The sequence below is a fragment of the Zonotrichia leucophrys genome, chromosome 21 (genome assembly GCF_028769735.1).
Source record: "Zonotrichia leucophrys gambelii isolate GWCS_2022_RI chromosome 21, RI_Zleu_2.0, whole genome shotgun sequence".
Taxonomy (NCBI): domain Eukaryota; kingdom Metazoa; phylum Chordata; class Aves; order Passeriformes; family Passerellidae; genus Zonotrichia; species Zonotrichia leucophrys.
In genome coordinates, this window is record NC_088190.1 from 7,412,799 (window position 1) to 7,436,727 (window position 23,929).

A 23,929-nucleotide genomic window follows, 5' to 3' on the forward strand; every position below is an offset into this window, starting at 1 on the left:
GGATTCTTAGGCCGAGGCTTCGTGTGTTCAAGTCCTGATAGATGTAAGACCTGACGTGGGGAAAGTTAGGCAATCAAGAGATTGGGCAGTTGTTTCAGTATAAAGTCCTGAGCATCAGGCAGAAATTTGAAGTTCAGTGGAGGAGGCTGAAGCTCCTCAAAGAAGGTTCTTTTTGAAATTACTGGTCAGTAAAGGCACCTTTGGGATTTTTCACTGTTCAGACCTGTAAAATGGGAGGGTGTATTAGTAAAAAGACCGGCAAGAGACTGAGGTATATACATCCCAATAGTCCCTTAGGAGAACTGTTAGTAAAATGGGATTCTATAGAGGCCACGGAGGGATTAGATAAAGCGAAAATGATCCATTATTGTATGGAAGTGTGGCCAGAATTAGAGATACAAGGAGGATGGCCTTCGTGTGGGACAAAGGATAAGTGGATGTGCCAACAATTAAATAATTATCTGACAGCTCGAGGAGATACTGATCCTGAGCAATTATTGTATGTAGTCTGCTGGTTAAAGAGCGCTGTTGGGGATGAAGGGGTGCGAATTTGTAAGGTACAGAGGAAGAAAGAGGGGAGTGAAGGAGGGGATGAAGGACTAGTAAAAGATGGGATCCCCTGGATTATCTGCCTCCTTCTGCCCCTCCACCTTATAATCCTCTTCTTCAAGCACCTCAAATGGCAGGTCCGGTTCTTCCCCCGGCTGCCATCTCACTACCACCTGTTCAAACTCCTCCTTCTACCTCTTCAGCTTCCGCTATAATAAACCCAGTATCCCCTCCAGTTCCTTCTGCACCACCACAAGTGCCTACTCCACCTGTTGCATTCTCCACCCCTTCTCCAGCTCCACTTAATATTCACTCAGGCTCTTCTCCCCCTCCTATTGCTGTCCCTTTACCTCCTCCTAGTTGGGGCACAAATGTCTCCTCGCCCGATAAACAGCTATCAGCAAATACACCTGCTGATGGGCAGAAAGTTCAGGGTAACCCAGATATCCCTCAAAGTAGTTTGGCATCTGAAGAGGGGCCGTACTGTAGCACCAGATCCAAGACCTCCAAGGCAGAGAGACTCTTTCCCCTCAGAGAGGTTCCTATGGGAGGAGTAGTGGGAGGTGTTGGTTTTGTGAATGCTCCCCTAACTGCTTCTGAGGTGAGAGGATTCAAGAAAGAGTTGGGGCATTTAGTTGAGGACCCAGTGGGCATAGCCAACCAAGTAGATCAATTTCTAGGTCCAAATATCTACACTTGGGGGGAGATGAATTCCATCCTGAGTATATTATTTTCCCCAGAAGAGGTTCAGATGATTAGGGTGGCTGGCATAAGCATTTGGGAGAAAGATAACCGTCCAGGACCCCAGGTGCCATCAGGTGAACAGAAATTGCCACTAACGGATCCCAGCTGGAGCCCTAACCAGGAGGAGGGGAGGAAGGCCATGATGGAATATAGGTCTTTGATAATACGGGGGATCAAAGAGTCAGTTCCCAAAGGAACTAACACCCAATTGGCATTTGAGGGCATGCAGGAGAAAGAGGAAGCTCCTGCTGCCTGGCTTAATCGCCTAAGGCGGAACTTCCAGTTGTACTCTAGAATAGACCCAGACACCCCAGAAGGTCAAATGCTACTAAAGGTCCAATTTGTTACCAAATCTTGGCCTGATATAAGGAGAAAACTGGAAAAGATGGAAGATTGACAAGAGAGAGACATTAATGAGTTATTAAGAGAGGCATTGAAGGTGTATTTAAGGAGGGAGGAAGAAAAGGCAAAGGCCAAGGCTAAGATCATGGTTGCTGTAGCTAGCGAAAGTGCAGGGTGGGCAGGTCCACCACCAGGAGGAGGCAAGGATAGGCCTCTTGTACTGTCAGGTGCAACGGGGATAGAGACACCTCAAGTCCCTTTGAGAGAACGACATTGCTATTACTGTGGAGAGCCAGGACACACCAGGAGGTTTTGTAGAAAGCTCAGTCTCGATGCGGCAATAGCCAGGGAACAAGATAATTTAGAGAAGACCCTTAAAGGTGACAATTAGAGGGTCAGGGGCTTTTTAATATAGGGGACCCGATGCAACATCTAGAAGAGCCCTTGGTAAACTTTGAAGTGGGACCCCTAAATGAAGAATTAAAATTTTTGGTTGATATAGGAGCAGATAAGTCCTGTCTCAACAAAGTAACATCTGAAGTTAGACAAAAAACAGCTAGGTAGAAAGGATATCCAATAGCACCAAAACTGGCCAGTAAAACTAAACTTGTAATAAGTGGTGTGAAAGTAAAAGGTACCTTATTGTTGTCTTGTTGTGTGTGTGAGAGTGAGTCACAAGAAAAGTCAGCCTCAACTTCCCGGGCAGGTGGGAAGGGGGCAGTGGAAGTGTGTGTGTGACCTGCAAACCAGGCTTGTGTCCCCTGGGCGGGTGGGGGCTGTGACCAAAGTGTGTGTGTGTGTGTGTGACCTGCAAACGAGACTAATGCTCCTGAGATGTGTGAGGGAGCCGTAGCTGTGAGAGCGTGAGTGACATGCAGGCAGCCTCACAGGTGAATGTGCACCAGAGGCAACCAGAGTCTGGGCCCTTCCAAGAGGCTCAGAGATACTGAGACCTGTGGGCCAACCCCAAGGTGAAAGGGGGGGCTATAGAGGCCCGTGATTTTCTAGCAATAAGTTTGTGTCTTAAAGGTGTGGAGGAATGTGTGAAAGTGAATGAGAAATGAGAGAGTGAATATAAGCGAATTAGAAGTAATGTAGATTGTGCGTTACAAGTTTTACCACATCTCCTTAGAAGGAAGTGTATTGGGTAGAAGAATGGTGTGAGGAAAAAATTTAGGTGTAAGGGGTTGAAAGAAGTATTTAAGCTGTAAGTGAAAGTAAGAAACAGAAGCAAGAGATAAATAAGATATTGAAAAATAGAACAGAAAACCAGTGAATTAAATACACAGAAAAATAAGAGAATAAAAGTACTTTGGGAGTTAAGTTAGCTGAGAAATACAACTCCTTGCAAAATACAGAGTATGTAGAAGTTGATGAGAGAAACATACAAGCTATGGAAAAAGAGAAATTACTGATAACATTAAACGGAGAAGCTGAGTTTTGATAAAATCATTAACAGCAGACCATTAATGCCTGTGTTTGAAAGCCCATTTCAGGTATTCTTCATTACTAAGACGGTTGGACTCACATCACTCTCACCCCTGGTATTGGACCAGGATTCAACACCAAGTTTTTCCCTCTGGCATTCTGGTATTGGACCGGACTGCACCCCATTCTCCCTGGTATTGGACCAGACTCCACCCCTTTCTCCTTCTGGCATTGGGCCAGAGTCCACACCACTCACCTCCGGACACTGGATAAGGATTCATCCACATCACAAGTTAATTCACCTGAGTATACTGAGATTTAAAAGTTGACTCTTAGGAGGAAGAGTCAAAAAGACTGAACTGTATAGGAAAAATTGGTATCAGAGTTCTAATATTGCTTAAAATGTTTCAAAACTGTTTTGTGTAAATTATGTTGGTAAAAAGTTTAAGGCTATAAATAAGTAATTCTAGTTTAAGTTCCCCAATATACTTCTAAAGACTCCAGGTTAACCCTCTGCAGAACATTCCCCTAGGGGGGAAACTAAAATTTGTAGGGAACAGACCAAGAGAGGCTTAACCAGAGAAGCGGGTAGAAGGGACTCTAAAGAGCTTGGAAGCTTCTCCTTAGAAAAAAATTCCCCAAGAGGCAAGGCCGGGTGGGCAGGCTGTGCAAGACGACCCATACCGGACTCTTGGGAAGGGTGGTACTGATGGCTCTGATTGCTGGTGGTGCTCAGGGGAGCCCAGCTGAGCCGTGCAGAGAGTGATACCAACCCCTCTATGAGGAGGAAGAGACCTCCTTGTCAAGAGTCCACATCAGTTCTAACCCTGATTGTGTTAGCCGCTCCCAATTGGTCATTTATGAGAAAAATAAGAGAGTGTATTGGATAGCCCAGAATACTGCCACTTTTAGGCAGCCACTCCTAGGAGAGTGCCCTATAGAGGAAGCTTGGTTTTGCTTTGAATGTGATGCTGCTGAAACAAGCTCAGCAGATCTAGTAAAAAGCAAAGAAATGGTGAAAATAGTAAGAAAAATTGTTTGTTACAAGTATTTAGATGAGTGTACTAGAAAAGAGATAAACCCCTTTTGGAACACATTTCAGGGGAGCTCTAAACCCCTAAGTTTGATCTCATCTGGCAACTGCATTGCTAGAGTGATAAAACCAATTTTCTTATTACCCAAAGAAACTGGATCAAGTTTGGGAGTTCCTATATATAATGATTTGGGAGAAATTAAACAAAATCGGGAAAGTGAAATAGAAATTGAGAAAATCCAAAATAGTAAAAGCCAAGTTCGGATCCCAAAATCTGTGTTGAACAAAGTCATCCGGCTCCAGGCAGTATTAAAAATAAAGAATTCAATTATTAGGGACACTTCAAACGAAACAAAAAGATTGGCATGTGTAAATAATCAAGATCAAACTCCTACACTTGATCCCAGTGGGTGGGAGAATTTAGAGATTTTCAGAAAATATGTATGGGAAAAAGTGGTTTTTCTCGCTGTGTGTGTACTTGGAGGATTGCTCTTTTTACTATGCTTATTCGTCTGTTTTAGTAAAACAGTATTGGCTGTACAAACCAATCTGGAAAAACCAAGAAAAGTAACAAGGTTAAGTAACCATGATTACCAAAGTGCACAAGAGATTTATAGTAGATTCAAAACAAAAAATTGTGAGTTGATGCGAGCTTAAGAATTTAAGCTCAATCAAAGAAAAAGAGGGGGGACTGTTATGAACAAAAATTCGGTTAATATTTTTTTGTGAGAAAGAGTTACAGGGACGCAGCCAGGTCTCTGTCTCTGCCAAAGTTCTTAGTGTTTTGTCATGGTAATCACGGGTCGTTAGAGCTTATCTCCTCTTTTGTATTAGTAAAAAAGCCTGGCTGGGTGCGGTAGATTGCCCTTCCCGAGGCAGTGCTCTCTTCCAGCATAGGGAAGACACCTGAGAGGGTGGGGGGGGTTATGCAAAGTGACTCCAAAGTCCAGAATGCTTTGTGGGACCCCGACTCCACAGGCACAGACAAAACCCCAAAAACAACGAGCCAAATAAGAGTTGAGAGACTAAAGTGATGTCTGGACGTGAGGAGCCGAGTGCTGAGCCTGCAGAGATGCTGAACACCTTCGGAGCCCCTCTCGCCCTGAGCAGGGAGTGGTCCCAACGCTGGGACCAGGGTGGCCGCCGAGGCTCAAAAGCAACACCTGCCGGGGACATCACGCCCTAGAGGCTCCCACGAGGACTGGATCCCCCGGCTCTGCCCCTAGTGGACAGAGCTGCGCATATCCTCCTCCTCTGCGTCGCCCTGGACTGCAGCCCTGCCGAGCCGCCCAATCCTGAGCTGATCACTTTTAATAAAGGCATTATAAAGGAGAAGAAGTCTCCTGGCCCTGTTTATTTCAGGGACTGCTTGGCCTCTGCCTGCGAGGTGGTATCTGCAGGAAGCACTGCAGAGCCCAGCGGCTCTCTGGCCTGCAAGGCACATTCCTCTGTTATCCTATTAGTGCAATTAGCATATGAAGAGGAAAGATCTGTTAGTTTAGAACTTTTTTCAGAGTTCGATTTTTCAATCGTTTTTGTTATTATATGAAATAAAGGTAAGAAGTTAGTAACATAAAAGTCCTGTTGTGTTTGAGACATATAAATGGTGTTTCCAACTGTATCCCAGAAAGAATTTTCAGTAATTGGGGTCTTATCAGTCTCAGGAAATTGTAGCAAAATCCATGATACAAATTTTTTGAGAGTCTTTTTTGACAGACTACCTTTAGAAAAAGAGAAATTGTTAACAGATAAGGTTTCTACAATGGTTAAATATAACTCTCTGTCAAGTGTGGTTAGTCTTAGGGTACTTAAACAAGTACCCATGAATTTCAAGCCCTTTCCACAGAAAAATGAGAAAAAAAGAAAAAAGAAAACGAAAAAGGTTTTTTAGAGTACCCAAAGGTATGTGCGCAATCCTAATACTTACGTCCTTTGGGGTCAGGGGTCTGTGGAAGAGTGTCTGCTGCTCAATTCTCCTCAGATGTTATCTTGTCCAGATGTGTTTTTGAGGGTCGAATTGAGCAGAGAGGATTTTCTAAAACGAAAAGTCCTTTTGCAGAAGGAGAGGCTTCCAAAACAGGCAAAAACATGAGATCCTGAAAAGGCTCCAATGCTCTGGTGATGCTTCGCTCCTGGGGGCCAGGGTCTGACAATCACGTTTGGGGGCCACTTAAATGAGCCTTGTTTGGTCTTATCCTAGGCAAGCTATGACAGTTCCAGACCTCAGCTCCCAGGGGGACTGAGTGCCAGAGGCCAGCTCACTCTCAGACCAAGGCCACAGGTCAGCCCCTAGCAAGCAGGGAATATTCAGCTCTTATAGTGGTTAGGCAGCTCTTATGATTTCAGCTTTGCTTCCTAGGTAGCTTCCCTTGGCCTAAGGCTCCAGCAGACGATAGAGAGAGGAGAAGGAGAAGACGCCGGCTGTTCCATGTATATGGATTTATTGTAGGGGTTTGTGAAGAGTCTCGGCACTTCTTCCAAGTTAGTAGGGGTACAGTATGCTACTTTTATACCCTTGGCCCAGATCCAATCCTGACCAATGGCAAGAGGTTACAGTGACTGTAAGTGCCCAATAGAAGGGTTAAGAAGATATTGCCTTGCATGGCTTTAGGGATAGGGTATAGGGTGGATGTCCCTGGAGTCAGGAAGCTCCTTTGCTGCTATGTCAGCATTCAGATTCTCCAAGGGGCCCTGGCTAAAGTTGATTGTTTCACTACAGGTAAAGATCACTTTTAACACGTAATTTTTATGTAAGGGAGTGTATGAGTACTTATATTTCAACAGTGAAGTAAAAGTAACGAACTTCACAAAGTTTTGTTGTAGTCTTTTAAACTTACCTTTATTCTCCCATATTGATAAATACTTAATAATGGACACATCCTATAGGGTGTACACAAGATGTTAGCCATTTAATAAAAATAAAGTTTACACTTCTTTAGGTTAACCTGTAGATTTACTGTGTCAGTTATAAATTGTATGAGCAGAATATCACAATAATTGACAATTAACATGTAAGTGTAATAAATATTCATTAAACTCTATGCAGCAATAGAGATTAAAAGTAGTCGAGGCAGAAGTCAGTCGGTTTGTCCAGCTGGAGGAGACTGAGGTCAGACCTCTCTGGAGGCTGCAGCTCCTCCCAAGGGGCAGCTCTGATCTCTGCTCTCTGTGACCAGGGACAGGATCCAAGGGATGGCTGGAGCTGTGGCCAAGGACAGACTGGACGTTAGAAAAAGGCTCTTCACTGAGAGGGATCACAACTCTTCACCACCTCCTGGGCAGGGTGACCCAGGTTATTGGGGTGACACACACTGTGAGGGGATGCCCATGCCTGGCTGGGAGGGACAGAGCTGACGCCCCAGCAGAGAGCCTTGTGTAACTCTGGGGCCTTGTGCAGGGCTCCTCCATCCACCAAAGCCCCTCTGAGGATGGGACACAACACACAAGGACAGGCACAACAGGCTGTGACACCAGGGTCCTGCATCCCAGCCCAAACAACTGTCCCCATGGCACATGTGGGTACACAAAGAGGGGACAGGGGGCCCCAAATTACCCAGCTTCCCATGGACAGCCTGGAGGTCTCCATCCAAGCCAGCAGATCATGCTGCCAATGCCACGCCAGTGTCCCAAGCACCTGGCCCCATCCTGCCTTGCAGAGTAGCCACCTCCACACATCATCTGACTGGCAGGTCGTTAATTGCCTTTGGGGTGATCCCCACAGTTCCTTTGCCATAGCACATTCCTGTCCATCCAAACCATTTCCCACCCTGCATCCCTCTTCACCTGCTAAAGCTTTGGTCAGGCTGACAAGTGCCAGGGATCCCTGGAGAGTCCTCAGGTGGATCCCACTGTGCCAGGGCTCGTGCGAGTGCTCTTGGGCCCCAGTGCAGGTGCCAGTGCTGCTCTGTGGGCTGGTGATGGTGCCGCTCAATGGTCCAGTGGCACCATGGCTCCTAAACCCAGCACTGTCCACCATGTTCCCCACCCAGCCTGAGCTGCTGCCGTCCAGCCCTGCTCGCTCTGCTCCTACTCCTCACCCTGTGAGGATCCCAGCTGGGCTCCAGCAGCCACAATGGGACGATGGTGTGATGGATGGCTCTGTTTGGGGGCTGATGGTGCGGCACCCACCTCCACTTCCTGGACAAGTCCTTCACACCTGCTCCCACCAACACGCTGCCCTCTTCCTGGAAAACTTCCCTGTCTCCTCCAGGGCAGCCCGGGCCCCTCTTGGGAATCCCACAGCAAGGGTTTCTGCATGCTGCCCATCACCTACCTTGTTCCTCCAGCCACTACAGAGGGAGATCCATGGTAAGATGCTCTGCTCCAGGGCCGTGTCGCAGGTCCTGTTGTTGCAGCTGGCAGTGCCATGCAGCTGCGAAGGGCTCCGTCTCCAAAGAGCTCCTGCAGGCAACCCTGACCTCTCCCAAACCAGTCAGACATTCTCAAGCTCCCCAAGGCCAACCCAGTTCCCTCAAGAGCCCCATTTGAAAGTCAGCCCTCATCTAGGCAGTGCCACTGACGTCCCCTAAAGCACTCTGGGAGCTACCAAGTGTTCCAGATCATCCCAAGGGCCAGCTGGTTTCTCTGGAGTTCTCCTGAATAAGCTGGACAAAGCCCAGCCCCTCTCCCATCAAAGTAACTGCCAACCCTCAAGGCCCTTGCCTCAGCCACAGCTTGAGGACTGGAAGCATCTTGCAGGAAGTGCCCAACAGCCTCTGCAGAGTCCTGTCCAGCCCCACTGCACAGCAGGGACACCTTCCCCAGCACACAAGAAGGGCCTTGGCATCAGCAGACCCACCCCTGGATGTGTGTCCCCAGCTCTACTAGAGCTCTTCTCCCAAAAAACCAGCGAGACCAGCTCAGCTTTTTTTGCTTTTATCTTGGTCAACAGTGGTATCTCCACAATGCCGCGTCCTCAGTTTGCATTCATTTTCTGCCAAAAAGACACAGGGGGGACATGGTAAGACCCTCAGTGGGGCAAGAACAGCTCTTGTGTGTGGGAGGGGCAGAGCAAGAGGCACCCACCTCGTTGATCCAGTCGATGTAGGCAGACACCCGGGTGAAGACTGTCGGCTTCCTTTTCGTGTTGCAGCCCCGGGCGGAGCCGAAGCTGACAATGCCCTCGACCTCCCAGACCCCATCATCGCGCTGGCAGTTCAGGGGGCCCCCAGAATCGCCCTGTGTGGAGATACACTCTGTGCCATTGCTCCTGGACTCCCTGCCAACACTCCCCTCATCCCTCCTGGCCATCCACCACCATAGCTCCATCCCCTCCCCTCCCAGTGCCCACGGTTCCACACCATTGGGGCACCCACCATGTGCAGTGCCCACACTCACGTTGCATCCAGAGGTGACGCCATCGCCGCCGGCGCACACCATGTTGTCATCCACATAGCTTCCCCACCAGTCCCACTGTGAGCAGGTCTTATAGTCCACCACGGGCAGCAGAGCCTGCTGCAGGATTGTAGCCAGAGGCCCGTTGGCTGCAACGAGAGACACAGCTTGTACCTAACACCCTCTGCCTGCATCCCCTTTCTGGAGACTCTCCTGGGGACACTCCACTTACTCCTCATGCTTCCCCAGCCGGTGACATAGCAGGGGTAGTCGTTGGGCAGGATCTTGTCAGCAGCCGGCAGGCAGGCGGCACGGACGGTGTCAGTCTCCTGCACCTCCTCTGCCAGCTTGATCAGGGCAATGTCGTTGCTGCAAGGAGACACAAACCATGGTCCCTGTCCATGGGAACAAGGCTCCATGGCCAGGGCAACAATTCTCCGTGGCCACACCATCCATGACTCAGCCCTGGTGTACCCCAAAACCTACATGATGTAGTAGTCATCCCAATCCTCATGGACGATGATCTTCTCCACAGCCACGGCCACAGAACCAGGCTCGTCAGCCTCTGACACGTCCTGCCTGCCCAGGGCCACCCGGTAGGTCAGGGAAGAGCTGCCAGGGAGAGAGAGTCAGTCCCCAGAGATATCTTACCTGCATGGCACAGATGCCCCCCAGCACCCCCAACACCCACCTACCTGATGCAGTGGGCAGCTGTCAGCACCCACTGGGGGGCAATGAGGGTCCCCCCGCAATAGTGGTTCCAGGATCCATAGCGACTGTACTGCAGAGAGATCTGCGGGGGCAGAGGCACAGGGTCAGAGCAGGAACGTCCCTATCCCTGTCCCCATCCCTGTCCCTGTGCCCCTCACCTGCCATGGCCAGCTGTGGGCTACAGCGTCTTCACCGCCCACCACACGGGAACTCAGCTGTGGTGGCACAGCCGGCTGACCGCATCCGTAGGCTGTGTGACACCCGGCAAAGGGACCTCAGAGGCTGCCTGTGCCCGTGCTCAGGGCCAGAGCAGGCGCCACGGTCCTGTCCCCCCTGCCCTGACCCTTCCCCATGCCCTGCACCTACCGTAGCCCAGCAGCACGACGAGACAGACGGCTCCCAGCATGGTTGTGCAGAGGAAAGAAGAAGTGGTGTGGCTGCTCAGCCCTCTTATAGTGTCTGTACTGCTGGGGACCTTGGGGTGTCCCTGGCTGCTGCTGACACGTGGGGACTGTCCCACACTGTGGGCACAGGGACTCCTCAGTCCCGTTGCCTGCTCTTATCACACTCATGGTCCTGCCTGGGAATGGCCACATCTGCCCCTCATGTGCTGGCACCATGCTGGGACATGGTGGGGACACCTGGCCCTGCTCTGGGAAGGGGCAGGGTCCCTGCTGGGGCACAGGGTCACTCCCTCCTGGAGCAGCTCCCCACCCGATGTTGTCAGTGAGGTGCTGGGAAGCCCTGCTGCCCCCCAGCCCTGAGCAGTGACTTCCCCAGGACACTCTCTGCCCCCAGCCCCTCAGTCTCCCAGGGATAAGGTGCTCCCTTTCCTGAAATGCTCATCACTGGGTATCTCTGAGTCCCTGTCAGTGCTTGTTCACCTTGTGTACCCATCCTTGTCATATGTGGATGCTTGTTCCTGGCTGCTGCCTCAGCTCACGTGGCATCATTGTGGGTGCTGGTGGAACATTCTGTGCTCAGGAAAGCCTGGGGGTGAGTGTCTGTGCCATGCATGACTGCTAATTGCCTGCATGAGGATTTGGGTGACTTTTTGTTTTGCTTTATGTGTCATTTTAGATTTTTTGTTTATGGTTTGAAGATAACTGTGGAAGTTTATTTTTGGGTGTTCTTTTTGTATTTTTGTATCTTTGGCTGGTGGTGGGTGCTCCAGGGCAGGGATGGATAGGGCAATGACCACATGTGGCTCAAGAAGAGCACATGGACATGTGTGTCTACTTTTGCCAGTGGCTGCCATGTTGTGGTGGGATTTCATGGTTTACCTCAGAACCTCAAGTCCTCCCCTTAAGATTCCCTCCCAGATTTGTCAATCACCCTCCCTTTCCCCACCCCTGACCCCTCCAAGCACTGTCTGTCAGTCCTGGAATTCCAGAAGGGCATTGAGTGATTGGGCTGATTCAAAGGATGCCCTCTTGCCCTGTTCGGGCATTGGGCCATCCAGGTGTCCCTTGTCCCTTAAAACCTCTCCACCCATACCTGGTTGGTAGCTCCCTACCCATTCCCTCCTTCCCTCCCCCGGGTAAAAGAGCGAGCAAGCACACAGCGTGGGCATTCTGTTGGAGTAGTTGCAGAGGCCTGTGGGCCAGAATAAAAGCTCTGGATTGAAACCCTCCATCAGAACCAACTTCTTTCCTTCACTACTGCCTTAAGGCTTCTCCGCCAGATGTAAATCTGAGGAGTTGCCCCTCCACGAGAGGAAGCTCCATCGCGCACCACCAGAGCTCCTGGATGCCTGGACTTGTCTCCACACGCCCAGCTGCAACATCCAGCTGGCCAAAGGCGTCTCTGGGGTGAAACACCACAGTTGCCACTATTTGGTTCAGCTGCAAGGGCCAGACAAGCTAGGGCACATCCCATCTGCAATATTGGTAATACCAATATTTTGGCGCCCATACGTGTGGCTGCTTCAATCCGGCAGCTCCGAAGGGACACTCCATAACTCTCGGAGCATCAGAAGACAACGGAGAGACTTTAAGGCAGCTTGGTGTCTACTGGCAGAGCTCTGGCTGACGTAGCTTTCCAGGAGAGACTTTGGGATTTAATCCATAAAAAACTCGGGGACATTCTGTGCCTCTGGGAAGTGCAGCTGCAGACCTTCTGAGAGGGGAAATGGGGTAGATCCTCCTGCCCTGAGAAGTCCTATTTAGGTGAAGAGAAGACCCTGCCAGACACGGGCACCGACCACATTGAGAGGGTGATTATGTCCGCTCCATAGGGGGGTGGTGAAATAAACAAGGGCAGGAGAGCTTTCTCCTTTTTAATGCCTTTATTAAAAGTGATCAGCTCGGGGAGAGGCGCCATGTCCGCCCTCAGGCCGCTGCTGCTCCCAGGAGTGACTCAGAGGAGGAGGAGGAAGAGTGTAGCTTTGTCCACTGGTCTGTGGACAGAGCTGAGGGCTCTGTTGTCACGAGAGCATCAGGAGATTCTCTTACCTTTTGGGTCAACATTCGAGATCCTCTGTCTAGCTGACATCTTTTAGGTTAGGGTGAGGGGTAAAAAAGGTCTTGGTGGCTACTAGATTTTGTTCTTCATGTCTAGACATTACTTTGATTCATCAACTTTTTGTTGGCTTGTTGTTTTAGAGGTTTTTTGCTAGGTTTGGTGAGAGGTCCCTCCTGTTGCATGCTGGATCCGATGTCATTTGCATGCAGACTTGATGTCCCTTCCCCTTCACCATATGGGTGCCATCCTCCAGGAAGCAGCAGGGTGTCACTCAACAAATGGGGGAATTCTTAACCATCAACAACAGGTAGTTAACGAAAATGACAGGTGATTACAATAAGAAACAGTTAGAACTCCACCCTGGCAGCAACTGGCCCAACCCGTTAACTCTGCAACCTTTTAAAAAAATGGGTAGCTTTTTCTACTCATAACAGGTGAGAAGTTCAAAACCAGTCTCTGACAAGAGATTTGTTCATTTTCGCTCTTATTTAGAGCACGGAGAGGCTGCGCAGCCCCGTGGAGCCAGAAGCGATAGCACGTTGGGTATAGCCCCAAGAGGCGCGGCTGTGCCGTGTTTAGAACCTGCACGGCAGCGACAGCGGCACGGTGCCAGCTCAGAGGGAGTGGTGTCGCAGACATTTTTTCATAGAAATCCTTTCTTTGGGATTTGTGCATCTTCTGGGAAGCAGAGCCCCAGAAGAAGAATGTAAACAATTGTTATCGGCTGCTGTGAAATGTAGCAGGTGCTCCTGTGATTGGATCATGTTCCGTGTTTACAATTAAGGGCCAATCACAGGAGCAAGTTCGGGGACAGATCCCCTGGATACAGAACTTTGTTATTCATTCTTTTCTATGCTATTCTTAGCTTAGCAGCCTCTGCAAATTCTCTCCTTATTCTTTTTAGTATAGTTATAATGTATTATTATCTTATATCAATAAATCCAGCCTTCTGATCATCAAACAAGATTCTCGTCCTTCTCTCACCCTGATAGACCTCATCAGGTTGCTGTAATAGAGTGGGGGGGCTCTGCCTGCCCCTCCCCTTCGCAGCAGCGCCATGCAGGTCGGTTCTGATCCCTCTTGGGGCGGCGAGGTGCGGCTTTCGGGTTTTCCCACAGTGCAGGCGGCTCTGCCTGTCCCATGGCACAGTGAGTTCCAATTCTGTGCTTCTGCCGGTGGCAGTTTTAAAAGTTGCACAGGCTGCTGTGCTTTGCAGGGTTAAAATCTGGGTGTTTTTTCTTCTTAACTGCGGTTTTTGGAAATCAGTAGCGGATTCGGGTTTGGTTTTGGTTGGTGTGAGGTTGTGCTGTGCCTTTTACATCTAAAGTGGGGTCTAAGTTAAGCATAGCACAGAAAGGAGTATATTATCAGATTATAGGAATTTTAGTTAGTGGAAATGTATTGCTTTGTAAGGGAAAATTGAAACATTTTGTACTCTGGCTTTTTCTACACTTCCCACAAGTTTCTCCTGAACAAGTCCATGATACTCACTTTAGGAACACAGTAGGGCACAAATTGATAATCTTGGGAAAGTCTGAAGACACATCTTCAGCAAAATTTGTGTTTTGGAGTTTACAAGTTTGATCAGCTTTACTCAAGCAAAGGGAAGTGAAGGAAAAGCCAAAAAACAAGGAATATACTTCTGCTCTTCCTATTTCTCCCCACCCCAGCACTGAACCCTCTACCCCAAAACTCGGTAGTTTAAGGAGAGCAGACTCTGGTCACGCCCAGGGAAGCTGGCTCCCTGAGCATCTTAAAGTGTCTGAATCCCACATGGAATTCTCCCTGATCCCCTGTGTCTCCAGCTCAGAAACCACGAGCGTGTATTAGATTTTTGGAGAGCAGTGACCACCAAAATGGCTCCCAATCCCCAGAGAGTCAAGAAAATGGAGGAAGCCATTTGCCACGATGCACTACCTGGTCTCCTTCTTCCCATGATTCCACTTAGCATCCCAAAAATCCTTCCTTACCCCTCACCTCCCCGATCCTCGTGATACCTTCCCTCCCCCAACCCTGCCCGCCACTCCCTCAGCTCCACCCCTCTACCCCTCCCAGAGGGCATCTGCCAACATGATGTCACCAGGCGCCCCCGCCCCCTGCCAACCCCCTGTTTCCGCCCTTTGTTCCTAGGGTGTCCCTGTCCCCTCCCCAGGTTCCCATGGTGGGGGCACACCCACTGGTTGTTCCTATAGCCCCACCTGTGATCCCAATGCTTCCAATTCAAAAGATAAGGAGCAGGGAACCGCAGACCCAGTACAGGGTCCCAGTTTCTCATTCACCCCTGTTAAATATTACCATGCAGGACAAGGGGGAGAAGCCAGAACTGCTAATTGGAAAGTTTTTGGACAACAAATAATTAAAGTAGTCTGCAAAGCACACAAAGAGTATGGTCCACATAGCCCCCACTTCCTGGCCTTTTAAATGACGAACTGGGTAGGACTGTAACAGTCCCACATTTAAATCCCATGATTTAAAACAGCTTTTTTCATGCCTCATGACCTCTACAGAATTCAAACTATGGGAATGGGCATGAATACTACCACTGAAAGAGGTTCTCCCAGACTTGCATGCTGATCCAAACACAGCAAAGGATGCCAATGTCTTGCCAATTACCATTGAGCATCTCTCCGCTGAGGGCCAATGGTATTTGGACCCAATCCAAGCTGCAGTAATTCCTGCGGAAGCTCTTGAGAGAGTCAAATTCACAGCTGAAAAAGCCTTCTTTGCCCTTCAACCTGATGGCTCTCTCTCACCATATAGTAAGATCAAACAGCTACCATCAGAGCCTTTTTTGAAATTTGTGGAAAGGTTAACTAGAGCTATTGAAATCCAAGTTAAGAAAGAGAATGCAAGGGAAGAAGTTTTAGAGGAAACGGCATTTACAAACACTAATGAACAGCATCAAACTGCAATTTTAATATTACCTTTAGAAACACCCCCCCTCCCCCCAAACACTAAAAGATATGCATTTAGTCTGTAACAGGAAAGTGCCTCTGATGAGTGTGGCTCAGGACACCAGGCCAAAGGTGCTGCCAAGACCACCACAGCAATTCGCCGTTGCCAGCTCAGCGCCCATTCCATCAGCACAGAGGCACACTGGGCAGCAGCAAAGACCAGTGCAATATATGGTAGTGATAATTCATGCCATTAATGTGTAAAATATTGTAAAATCCAAACCATGTCTTTTGACTATCCTGGCCGGGAGCTGCTGTCTTATTCAGATACAATTAGTTCCCGGACACATGTTAAAGTAAACATTAACACTTTAACGTAAAGATAAAAGCTTCCAGGATGATAATCGCTGGTTTCCCGACTTGACAGGACCACCCGAAAGCGATTATCGCCCTGGCAATTGCATCTGTCGAGATAACCAATGGTGCCATCCTGATACATGTGGATACATGGCTTTTCTGGAGTTGACTGACAACATTGAGACACCTGGAGGGGATTTTGTCCATCTCTGCACATGGAAAGCAACAGCGATGCATGTGAAGAGACACAAAGAAAATTCAGTCATCTTTGCCTCAGGCAGAATAAACCGTATAAAACCTCACTGCACGGAGGCAGGAGCGTGAACCGAGGGGGAAATTCTGACACTCGTGAGGTCATATCCATATTCACCCGGCGCCGATCCCAGGCTCGACGCTGTCTCTTTGGCTGTGGTAGTTTTGAAGACCAAACTTTGGTCTTGCAGACAAATTAATAAATCTTTGCTATATTTTCTTATAAGTTTGGCTCATGATTTGATCATTTATAACACCACCAATGGTTGACCACACAAAGCCATGCCCACTTTGTAAGAACCTTGGGCACTGGGTTAACCAGTGTCCCCTGAAAAAGCAATTTGATTAATTTAAAAATAGCAGGAGAGGAGAATTACAAGTGCTCCCAGGGTGTCAACATCAATAAAAAACTAAATGGTGAGTGCCAGCCTGCCAGGCACACAGGCACAAAAAGAGCAGGCCAAGGGAATGAGGGAAACAATAAAGACAGAGCGCGCGGTAGTATCCCTGTTTCTCTAAGTGAAGCAGATTCTTCAAGGATGACTTCTGCTGGTCCACCACTGGACATGACACCAAATACTCTTTGCTATGACTTGGGTGAACCTATTCTAACCACAACTTCCATCAATGAGCCTTTCAGGTTACAACTGACAGAACCACTCCACCCGAAAGACACTGATTGGCATTTTGTCTCCGTCAACCCACAACAGCAGAGTACTTGGCACCAAATTCACTGTAAATACATCGTCACTGGGGACACAAAACACACACCGCAAGAGATCAAAATTGCTCCAGGAATGATTTCATCAGATCCTAAGCGATTAGTTCTCTGGCTGCACTGTTTCCACCCACCCCTGTTTCTTCCCAAAGGACAAATTGTACCACAAGCTATCCTGATGCTGAGTCTACCTGAAAGCACCGAAAAACAAGGACCCACAGTCTCCCAGGTCCAAGCTATTGGGAAGGACAAACCCAAAAGCTGGTGTAATGTCAAGAGGGAGTGGGGAAGTAAAACACATCGAGATGCTCTCAGACATGGGCATGGACAGAACAGTAACCCCAGCACAGGGTTGGCCAGCACATTGGCCTTTGCAAAACATGGCTGGTCACATTCAAGATATAGGGAGCATGCAATTGGTGAGACAATCTAAGAGCATCATCCAAATCAAGGGGCTAAATGGACAATTGGTAAAGCTACGTTCGTTTGTGTTAGATTATCCAGAATCCTTCTTGGGGAGAGAACTAATGGCCCAATGAGAAGTCACAATTGACATTCCAAGCTCTCCACCGGATTTTTGGCCAGTGGTCACTGAAAAGCACTCTACCCAAAAACTGAATTGGAAGACAGATACACCAGTTTGGGTAGAATAATACCTGCTCAGTAAACAAAAATGGAAGGCATTCGAGGAGCTAGGGAAAGAGCAGCTGAAAAAAGGTCACATTGTGGAGACCACGTCTCCATGGAGCACTCCAGTGTTTGTCATCCAGAAGGCTGACAAAAAGAGATGGCAGCTACTCCACGACCTCCGACAAATTAATAATGTCATTGAAGATATGGCTCTCTCCAACCTGGTATGCCATCCCCAGCAATGCTCTTCAAAAATTGGAATTTAGCTGTCATTGATATAAAAGGTTGTTTTATCCAAATTTTCCTACCCCTGACAATGCACTGTGTTTCTTGTTCTCGGTACCCACTATCAACAGGGAAGCCCTGATGAAAAGGTACCATTGGAAAGTTCTTCCTCAAGGACTAAAAGCCCCGCCATCGACTGGCCAATTGTATGACTCTTCCTTACTGTCCCTGGTGCGTGCAACCGCAGAAAATGCCATCATCTGTCATTATATAGATAACGTCCTTGTGTGTGCCCCCAATGATGATTTACTCATCCATGCGCTTGACTTAACTTGATCGATAAATTGATTGTTGCAGGGTTAGAGCTCCAGGAAAAGAAAATTTAAAAGATGCCGTGTTGGAAGCATTTCTAAGGGCTTAGAAATTGGAAAGAGGACCATTGTTCCTCAAAAATTAGAAACCAAAATGAGGATCAAGACCATTGCAGATATCCAAAATTTTTGTGGGTCTTTAAATTGGGTAAGGCTAGATCTGACCAACAAAGACCTTGACTCTCTTTTTGATTTATTGAAAGGGGGAGAGGACTCAAGTTCTCCTAGGGCTGTTACCCCAGAGGCACAGAAAGCTCTAGAAAAGGTTCAGACAGCAATCATCACAAGACAGGTCAACTGATGTTGGCCTGATCATGTGGAAGGATGACTGGATGAACAGGGTCATGGGTCCCTGGAAATGTTGTACAAGCAAACCCCATGTTAGCTTGACATAACTAGGCCGCACGCCATGATAAGGAGATTGCAAAGTATGCTGCATCATGCAGACATGGTTGAAAGGGCAAGGACAGCAGCAAAAATGAAGAAGAAAAGAGGTTTTGCAATATAAAAAGGGAGAAGTAAAAGCAACGAGAATGAGGAAGAGCCCTGTGTTAGAAACCACAAAATAGGAGGAGTATGTAAATGTAACCTTTTGCTTTAAACCAATGAATTAACGACAAGTATGCATAATTACTGGAAACACATAAAGGTACTGTTGTACTCGAAATAAACTGAAGCTTGCTTTACCAATCATATTGATTGATTGCTTGTCTTCCCTTGTGGCTGTCAATGGTGACCCCGGAAGTGATCAATAACCGGGAGACCCTACCTTTTGATCCTGACTTCAATGGTGGCGAGACATCGGAAAAGCACTGGTAAGCAGCGACCGGGGGACAGAAGATTGGCAGAAGCTGGCTTAAGATGCCTGATCCATGCCTGGACTGACCTGAGCAGAGGGGTCCACAGTCCGAGTGGGCAACCCAAGAGAAAAGGCTGCACTAATGACATTTACAGGGACAGTTGCTGGCTGGCTAAAATGGAGAGTGAGGTAGCCCTTGATTTCTTTATGTGCTTTTTTAGAAAAGTGGGGAGTAAATGATATTGACCTTAAAAAAGAATTAGCAGTGTTGATTGCTTTTGGGATGGCACAAGGTTTTTTACCAACCTGGGGACCTTATTTGAAGTTAATCAGTTGCGGAAATATGGGGACATATTATGTGATATTGTTATAGATAAGGGCTCCTCCAAGGCTCTCCCTAACCGGCCAACCCACCCCCTTTTATCCCAGTTATCTTCATTAGCCACAGCTGCCACCCAATTAAGGACATCACAGCTGCAGCCCTAGAACAACTAGGATTGGGGCAAGACCACTTATACAATACATATATGTTACTAGGACTCCTACTATATTTCCCCCTTTTCTTACAGATATTCAAATACAATACAGATATTAAAGTACAATACATACATTTCCCCATGACTCAAAGGCCATTCACAACACACACAGCCCCTTGCTCAAAGGCCATATCCTCACAGCTCCTGGCTATCATAGCTCCTCGTCTCAAAGGCCATGTTCTTCTCTCTTGGCTGTCCTATCTTCTATCACGTCGGGGTCACCAATCGTTGTTATTATATTGTTGTATTCATATTTCTAGAGTCACATACCTCCTGGGTGGTTTTCTCACAAGCAGCTCTTTGCAGCAGTGTTGCTCCTTCTTCTTCATCAGGGCTCCTCCAAGGCTCTCCCTGACCAGCCAGCCCACCCCATTTTATCCCAGTTATCTTCATTAGCCACAGCTGCTGCCCAATTAAGGACATCACAGCTGCAGCCCATTTAGAACAACTAGGATTGGGGCAAGGCCACTTATACAATACATATATTTTACTAGGACTCCTACTATAAAACCCCATGTTAGCTTGATATAACTAGGCTGCACGCCATGATAAGGAGATTGCAAAGTATGCTGCATCATGCAGACATGGTCGAAAGGGCAAGGACAGCAGCAAAAATGAAGAAGAAAAGAGGTTTTGCAATATAATAATAGAGAAGTTAAAGCGATGAGAATGAGGAAGAACCCTGTGTTAGAAACCACAAAATAGGAGGAGTATGTAAATGTAACCTTTTTCTTTAAACCAATGAACTAACTACGAGTATGCATAATTACTGGAAACACATAAAAGTACCGTTGTACTTGAAAGAAACTGAAGCTTGCTTTACCAATCATATTGATTGATTGTTTGTCTTCCCTCGCTGCTGTCCTGACCTGCCATTCAAATTTATAATCTCAGGTAAATTGCCACACCTCCATGGAATCATTTTCCAGTGGGAGCAGAAACCTAAGGCAAAAGAAACACCTAAAAAGGGCCCGAACCAAAGGGACCCTCTCTTGATCATAGAGTGGGTTTTTCCCAGTCAACAAAGGCCCAAAAGAATCGCAAAGCCCCAAGAGCTGGTAGCAGAACTGATCCGGAAAGCGAGGACCCGGATCAGGGAGTTAGCAGGATGTGACTTTGAGTGCATTCACATTCCAGTCGGGTATAAGTTGGGCCAAATTACTAAGAAAATGTTGGAACATTTGCTTCAGGGAAACGAGGCATCGCAGTTTGCTCTGAATTCCTACTCAGGACAAATTTCTATCCATCAGCCTGCCCACAAAATTTTCAAACAAAAAGTTCAATTCACTCTGAAATTGGGAAGTGTTTAAAGTAGGAGACCTTTAAAAAAGGCTCTGACCGTCTTTACAGACGTGTCCGGGAGATCCCACAAGTCCATTATGACTTGGAAGGATCCTCAAACTCAGCAGTGGGAGACGGACATTGCTGAGGGGGAAGGTTCAGCTCAGGTTGCGGAGTTGGCTGCAGTTGTTAGGGCCTTTGAAATGTTCTCACAACCATTCAATCTGATATGGACTCTGCCTATGTGGCAGGAGTGGTATCCAGGGCAGATCAAGCAATACTGCACGAAGTGTCTAACATTGCACTTTTTGAATTGCTCTCAAAATTTGTGAAGTTGGTCTCCCACCAAGAGCTACCATTTTATGTGATGCACATCAGGTCACACACTGACTTGCCAGGGTTTATCGCTGAAGGCAACAGAAGAGCAGATGCTCTTGCTGCACCTGCAGTGATGGCCACTCTTCCAAATGTTTTTGAACAGTCAAAACTCAGCCACCAGCTTTTCCACCAAAATGCACCTGGCCTGGTTTGTCAGTTTAACATCACTCGAGAACACGCCAAAGCGACTGTGGCCACATGCCCAAATTGCCAACAACATGCACTCCCTACGAAGACCGCGGGAGCAAACCCGAGGGGGTTGAACAGTTGTGAACTGTGGCAAACAGATGTAACACACATACAGTTATTTGGATTGCAGAAATACGTTCATGTCAGTGTAGATACCTTTTCTGGAGTGGTCTATGCCTCTACCCACATGGGATAATCATCCTCTGATGCCATAAAGCACCTCCTACAGGCTTTTTCTTTCATGGGCATCCCCGAGGAGTTGAAAACTGATAACTGGCCCACTTACAAATCCAAAGAATTCAGGAGTTTCCTGCAGCAATGGGGAGTAGAGCACAAAAATGGCATCCCCCTACACCCCTACTGGTCAAGCCGTAGTAGAAAGGACTCACCGTGATACCAAAAGAGTCCTGGACCAGTAACATCAGGTCCTGAAAGTGGAATCTCCCCATATCCAGCTGGCCAGAGCACTGTTCACAATAAATTTTCTGAACTCTTCTTTTGAGAACCTGAATCCACCCATTGTATGCCACTTTGGGGGGAGCAGTCAGATGTCAGGGAAAGAAAGGCCTCCAGTCTTAGTAAAGGACCCTGAGACTTGGAAGACAGTGGGACCTTACAAATTGGTTACATGGGGACATGGACACCCCTGTGTGTCGACCCTCTCTGGTTTTAAATGGGTTCCATCCAAATGGGTAAGGCCCTAAGTCCCCAAGGTCTCAGGGAAGTGTACAGAAGTGCAGCAGGTTGCTAATGCTGCCTGGAGGAGGAGACGCCGCGTGTGTTCCCTGGAAGAAATTCCATGTACACCTCCTATCTGAAATAGTTTGTAATATATTTCTGTCTTAAGTTTCCTTTTACCGGTTTAGATCCCTCCATTCGTGTGCAGTCTCGAGACACCATGAGACCGAGCCTGCTTCTCGTCCTACTCGCGATGATTCCACCAGCGATCTCCTGGGTAGTCCCTCAGCCCAAAGTGAACGTATGGACCACCTTGGCCAAAGCCCTTGGACAGGATCACATCTGTTTCTCCACAGCAACAGCCTCTGCCCCCTGTAAACTTGCTTGGTGGGAGTTCCTTTTAAATCTGCAGAGTTCCCAAATGGAATGTGGCATGGTTTAAATAAAGTTAACTCACTCGCCCCTCCTCCTGTTTGCTACCCTTCTGACAATCCTTTACTGTTTTGGCAGGAGTGGGCTGGTGCCAAAAAGGGAGCCACAAGAATTCCATCTCTTGGGCTCCATGGATGCAACTTTCTGCATTCACTTTACATTTAATCCCCAGTTACCATATTATTAAGTTGAACTGAACACCTCACCTAAGCAACCCACACTACACTGACAAAAACTGGTGCAAAAATTCAGTCCTAGTCATGCACTCATCAAGTGATGATTATAAGCCCCCTGAGCTCCCCAAAGGTGTGTTTTTAATATGTGGAGACAGAGCATGGGCAGGTCTCCCCCCTCGTGTGCTCAGAGGTCCATGCGCTGTTGGCAAGCTAAACCTGTTTACCCCAAATGGAACTAATCGAATGCATGGGCAAATAAAAAACAATACATATTGGAATATGAATCCCAATATTACCAGTTAGATTGTGCCTGGGCCAGTCTGAGCCTCGCTGCTGAGCCAAAGGCAGCTTCTGTGTTGCTTCACCCCAGAGACACCTTTAGCTTGCCGGTGGTTTCAGCTAGGCACCAAACAAGTCCAGGCTTGTTAGGGACTCTGTTTACCTTAGGAAGAGGCTTCAGGTGAAGGTGAAGAGAAAAAAGGAGAGGATTCTGCCAGAGGGTTGTATGCAGTGGTTTATTCCATGGTTACAGAGGTCTGAATCTCAGTGGGACCTCCAAAAGAATCCCGAGCACATGGCTGGACTCACCTTTTAAGCTCAGGGAGGGGAGCGGACAGGTGAGCCACCAACCAGGTGGGGGGGGACGGGGTCTCAAGGGGCGAGGGACACCTAGACAGGCCAATGTCCTCTGGGCCTGAGGGGCATTCTTTGAATTTGACCAACTATATGACGCCTTTGCTGGAATGTTAAGCCTGATTGACAGGACTCACTCAGCAAGGGGGCGAGGGGGGAAGGGAGACCGGTATTGGCGCACCTGGGAAGGGACCCGGGACCCGGAAGTCTAAAACAGGACATTACAACACACTACAACAAATACACATAAATTGGCTATCCAAAAAAGGGACCTAAGGCGATTAGACCCAGACAGTAATTCGGAAATTGTTTACTGCGCCAGATTTAAGGCCACTGCAATTACAGTCCTTCTGCTGTGGATCTCGACAGCAAAAAGCATGGGAAAATTAGGCCGATTGGAATGTTGGATTGCAAAACAGGCAATCCTCTCTTGTACTGCCCTGAGGGACCACTTAGCAGACAAGGAAATTACCAGGCAAGCCACCATTCAAACCAGGGAAGCCAGAGACTATCTACTCCTTCTGCACAACCATTGCTGTGAAGAATTTGAAGGTCTCTGCTGCCTCAACTTGTCATCAAAAGCAGAGAACATCCATGCCATAATTGACAAAATGAAAACCATGGTGAGCGACATCAAGAGAGAGATGACTGGCTGAGTGGACTGTTCAAGGGCTGGTGCTCTTGGGCTGGTTGGGATCTATTCTGAAAACTGTGTTTTTAGTACTATTTATTCTAGTTATTGTTGTTGTAGTTGTTAGCATTGTTTTTGGGTAAAT

The 23,929-nt window shown here is 47.9% G+C and overlaps 1 pseudogene; it reads right to left on the reverse strand.

Annotated features, from left to right (window-relative positions):
* Positions 1–9,065: 9,065 nt before the first annotated feature.
* On the reverse strand, positions 9,066–10,547 carry LOC135456785 (chymotrypsin-C-like; annotated as a pseudogene).
* Between the last annotated feature and the right edge of the window lie 13,382 nt (positions 10,548–23,929).